The 5,629-nt window shown below is 43.2% G+C and overlaps 1 long non-coding RNA gene across 1 annotated transcript; it reads right to left on the bottom strand.

Moving 5' to 3' along the window:
- Positions 1–902: 902 nt before the first annotated feature.
- LOC144115834 (uncharacterized) lies at positions 903–5,353 on the bottom strand. The gene is made up of 2 exons (XR_013311568.1): positions 5,074–5,353; positions 903–4,051 (listed from the first exon to the last, which is right to left on the bottom strand). It is a non-coding gene; the product is annotated as an uncharacterized LOC144115834 (long non-coding RNA).
- Between the last annotated feature and the right edge of the window lie 276 nt (positions 5,354–5,629).

Below are 5,629 nucleotides of genomic sequence, written 5' to 3'. Positions count from 1 at the left end.
GATGGCTCTTATGACCTGGGGAGCTTCCTCTGTCATGCCGCTCTCCTCTGTCTCACTTTCCGCCTTGAATAATAATAATAATAATAATAATAATATTAATAATAATAATAATAATAATAATAATAATAATAATAATAATAATAATAATAATAATAATAATAATTGGTTTTTGGGAAAGGAAATGGTGCAGTATCTGTCTCATAGATCGTTGACACCTGAACCGCGCCGTAAGGGAACGGATAAATTAGGGAGCGAAAAAAGGAAAAGAGGTGCTGTACCCAGTTGAAAAAATCACCATCCCGTTTCTGGTGTTTACACCAGACCTGATTTTCAGACATGGGTTCTGGTATGACCCGGTGTAGTGTTTTCTGGTGTGACCGTGCCTGGTGTTCCGACCAGACCAGTTTTTCAGATACGGGTCGTGATGTGGTGTAGTGTGTAGTGTTTTAGTGTGTTCCGGTCTGGTGTTCTGTGCTGTGACCCGGTCATCTGATACGGTTCTGGTGTGGTTTATTTTGGTGTTTTCTGGTGTGGTCGGCGTACCATTCGATTTGGTGAGGTTGGTGTACTGTACAATGTCTTTATAGAGATGCTGTGAGTTTGGACATACTATCGTGAGCAAAAACCAAAGGGATCCCTGTGAGCGCACGCCAAATGGTGTAAAACTGCAAGCACTCCTGATGTCGAGACAGGTGCACTAATATCCGCCGATCTCGCTGTGCCGGTCTTGATGGCACGAGCATTTTATAAGTTGCACCTGCACACAGTTAGGCATAGTTTGGCACACACTCGCAGCGTCATAATTTTTTGCAATTGTATGCTTGAGCATGCACATAACCACATCAATTGTGTTCTTGCCGAAGATGAAGAACAAGCATGTATAGAAAGAAAAAATGCTCACATTTGCACAAAAGCATCCTTAGCTTTATTGTTAGACAAAATTGGCAGTACAGTCAAGCTAGAGGCCCCTTGCATCGTAGCATGCATCTTTTCTGAGAAAGTAGAAAATCTTGCATTTCCCTGACAGTAGCATGCATTTCCCTGACACACAATCTTACATTTCCCTGACACACGCTGTACTCGCAACTGTTTCCTTATACAAAGCAATACAGGAGTGCATGGCCTATGGTGTTCGTGCTAAGAAATACAAAATATAAATAGAAACAAAACTGAAGTGCAAAGAAAAATGAGAGAAGTTCCGCAATTACACCTTATGTGACACTAGAGAGTATATGTGCATGAAGAAGTAGTAAAATGGTCATTTTGAAATTTTGCACAATCATCAAATTTTCACGACCAAAGTCAGTATGCCTTTTCTTCACACAAAAGGTTTCCAGCGGCTCCGGCACACATTAGTTTCCTTTTAGTACAGTGCCTCTAAGTGAGAGAAATTGGTCAAATACCAAAAATTGGTAATAAGTGTGCATTGCAATTTTCACTTTCATGCTGCATTACTTAACACAACCTCCCATCTGACCTACATGATTTGCTGCAGGAGAAGAAATCCGGCGTCAAATTCCATGAAGGCACAATGAAAGTGCTGTACAGCGAGTTTGGATAAGCAAAAACATGATTTGAACCCAATAGCTTAAGGAAATTTACAAGTGTCTATGACATTATGCTTGTAAAAAGACGACTTCAGGTGTCAATGCTTATCAAAGTTGGCTTCTGATCTCAACTTTGTTGTGCTTATAAAGTGAGGGTGGGGTGCTCAGTTACATTGACCAATTGTCATGGCTTGTACCTTGTGCTAACCCTCTTCAATGGTGAAGGCTGTGACAAACTATCCTCCAAAATCTGACATCTGGCATAAAGGCTCAAAATCTAAAGCAAATAAAGGGCCACTGAGACCTGAAATTATTCCCTACTTGCATAGTTATGCACATCATAAAGAAAGCTGACAAACGGCACGAAGTTATACTGGTATTCTGGCCCCAGATGCTCGCTCATTTGAGCCACGGTTTCCTAACTAAAGCAACGAAAAAGACATGACTGTTGAAGAAGGCATAATAAGGTGCCGTAAACGCTCATCAGCAATGAGGAAAACAAATTCTAACCCCTCATAATAATACAAGTCAGCCAATGAGGTCACTGTGTCAGTCACCAACTAAGAGACACTATATACAAAATATACACTGCAAATGCACAAACTTTACATGAGATCAAAGTATGCCCTGCATTTGTGAAACAAATTTGTGTCAATGTAAGATTCTTGACAAAAGTAGGCATTCCCATTCATGGCATCTGCTAAAAAGGAAGAAGGCACCTAAATGATGCTGTACAATTTAGAATTCAGCCTTTAAGTAAACTATATTTTTTCTAGTACCAGAAGACAAAAATGGAAGGAAAGCTGCCAGCTGTCATGAGGCCTGCCACAAAAAAAAAACACTGAAGCGAAGGGATGCACAAACAGAAAAGAAGGGATGAACTATGTGATGACACAACACAAAATAAAAGAGAAAAACAAGGCACAACCGATCAATGAAAAGAAAACAACAGAAAGAAGGCAAGCAGTAATAAACACTGCTACCTCTTCAAATTCAAACAGTGAAATGTGCAACACCTAAAAAATTAGTTTCATGAACTATAAACACCTAATTTTGGTCACATAATGTTTTTAAGGCTGCATTAGACAAGTATATTCACTGAACTTGCACAGCGTCAACACCAGGCAAGTGAATTGGCAAAAAAAAACATCAAAATTCACCAAGATTCACTGAGGCAATGTTTTATGTTGAAGATTCACCTTTTTTTTTCATTTAGCACTTTCAGCTTTTTTGTGCACAGGCTATAATATAACAGATCCTAAAGTAGTTTGCAGTAGACGGTGCTTATTTTGTACTCATATCAAGAGGCAGTAAAAATATTGCAACTACAGTGAGAGGCCGCAGAAAAAAAGCTTACCACGGAAGCTGTAAAGTGCAATTCATGTTTCATCTTTGTGGCACATTCACAGCTGCACTATATAACATTGTTGATATTCTTTTGGCCAAGTGAAATAAGACACCTTTGCTGTAGCAGCCGCGGAAGTGTGCCATGTGACTCCGGCATTATTGCAGAGGAATGACATGGTTATCCTGCTATAATTGTCGATGTGGAGTGCCATGTGACCTGGGTACTAGAGAAAAAAGGATAAAAGCATTTTCCTCGTGCTGTAATACCACCTTAAAATGCTGCCCTGTAGCCCATTACTTCATATTGGTGTTTTTTAAAGCCTGGCTGCATTGAAGGGGGCCTCTAGTGGCTCGAGAATAGGTGGAGAGGGAACTAGAGCGGGAGAGCGAAAAAGTGGCTGAGCTGAGGCTATGCCACAGTGCTCGTTGTTGCTGTGTAGCCTTTGAGCTGAGCGGCCAGCTCTGTACTCACTCGTGGTATGAGGGTGCGGGTTTCCCTTTTTCTTCCATCCTTTGTGTTGTGCTGTCAACTTTGCATTTTTTTCCATCTCGGCTTTAATAAAACGTGTTAATGATTCTTGTAAAGTCACCACGAAATTTTAGAAATGACAGAAGAAATGTTCCAACTACAATGAACAAAAAAAGAAAATTGGTTGCTTGCTTCGGATTCATACACTTCCTACATTCTAGTACGAGGAGTCTCAGATTCTACGTGAGTCTTGGTAGGGGTTCTGAGGCTTACCGAGGGCCCCCTGAATTTAAGCACTGCATCATACTTAGCATGAAAGTGGCACTATCTGATGGTGACCTATTGAGAAGAGACACACATCTTATTTTGAATATTGGAATGCCAATACATGCCGTCAACGTTCTGGTCCAAAGCAGACATTGCAACACACTGATCGCAACACAGAGGTGAAAAACAGATCTTAGAAAACTCAATACATACTTGTGTTCTGCAATGTACGCTGAAAGGGGCACAGACAAAAGCTGCCCCAAATCTGGACAAAAAGTATGGTGGGGCAGCCAGAAAAAGAATGAAAACCAATATGCCCCTGCCTGTGCCACTAAGTATAACAGGCTTCATGACAGTCGAGACATCCTCTCCGATGAAGCTCTTTTCAGATTTCTTCACTACTGAACACCGGGCACTTCACCTGCATAACATAATTTCCAGCTGTATATTTTTGCACCCACAATGCCTGGCATTTCCTGGTAATTATTTGTATTGCCGGCATTTCACACAACCACAAGAAAATGTTTAAACAGCCAAACTTTAAATACATAACACCACTTGCTCACATTAGTTTATCATAATAAGCTCTGTACTACACAGGTTATTCAAAAACACTTATTTTGAAACGGCTACGAAGCGCTCTTTTTCTAGGGCTACTTCTTCGTCAAAATCTAGCTATGATTTTTATTCACGACCGTCTGCAACTAAAAGAACTTTACAGCTGCAGGCAACGTTACCAATGTTACACTGGTGATCGAGCAGCCAGCTTCCTTTTGGGGTATCGCTGCGACGCGTCGCTCAATTCACTCAGTCGCTTGCTTGCCTTGACGCGTCACCCCCCTCGCACCCTGAGCTTGACAGCTGGTGTAATCGGCTCGTAGAGATGTGTTCTAATCTTAAGACGCCACATCATAAAGACGCACATACGCGTAGCGAATAACAACGTGAAACAGACCGCGCGGTGTACGCTATCGGCAGTCCGCAATGGGCCGATAGTGGCGTCAAAAAAAAAAATGCGTGCAAGCAGCGCACGATCACGTCGCACGTCGAATAATAAACAGGAAGTCGGGCAACCACATTAACGAAATCCCGAAACACAGTTCGCTGCGACAGCGCCTTGCTGGGCGGTATCCAATTCGCACATTTACATTTAGGACTCCACGCGTGCCTGGCATTTAGCAAACCAATCTATGACAGACCTCGGCGCTCGCGTAGCAACGCATACACTGTGAACACTGACAGACCAGCATGTTGATGATTCGATGTGAAATGCACTTTGCTGCCGCCGAAACAACCAGCGAAACACGCGCAATGCCGCAGAGAAACGAACAGGACAGAACTGACAGAGCCTGGTCCCTTCCGTTTCTTCTCGCCTTTGTGCTCACTAGTTTATTTCCGCGGTCGCAAATTGCACGCATTCCTCCGCTACACTATGGGTCTCACCTGGAAACGAACACTCGACGCCTTGCAGTAACCCCTTTCTTCTCTTGTTTTTCTTCTGCCACGGTTGAAGTCTAACGTGTTGTCAAGATGAAACGGCTCCATGCTTCTCGGCATGTTCACTTATTCACAAATTACGCGGACGGCTGAATTGCTGACACGCGGCGCAAGCTACGATAAGCAGGAAACCCAAACGCAAGTTTCAAGGAACGATTTTGAAATCAAACACAAACAGCACACGAACAGCAGCACGGACCATGGCACGGCGCGGCGTAAGGCCTAACCGGATATCGCACTGGAATGCAGAGAGAGAGAGAGGATAAAGAGGAGGGCGTGCTGCTTCCTGCCACGTGACCTAGCAGCAGCGCGCTGGATTAGAACGGCGTTGGGAAGCACGCTTGGCGCTGGCGCGGGGCTATTAGCGCTGCGCGTGTCATGGCAAATAATTACTGCGAACTGTTACAAAATTGCAGTTACACTGAGGCGCTTCGCGCTTCCGTGTTTTAGAATGACCATAATCAGCCCCTCAAAGGCAGTCGATGTTGCATTGGCGCTTCCT

This window comes from Amblyomma americanum, chromosome 1, assembly GCF_052857255.1.
Source record: "Amblyomma americanum isolate KBUSLIRL-KWMA chromosome 1, ASM5285725v1, whole genome shotgun sequence".
In the NCBI taxonomy this organism is placed as follows: domain Eukaryota; kingdom Metazoa; phylum Arthropoda; class Arachnida; order Ixodida; family Ixodidae; genus Amblyomma; species Amblyomma americanum.
This window is presented reverse-complemented; position numbering and strand designations above follow the sequence as displayed.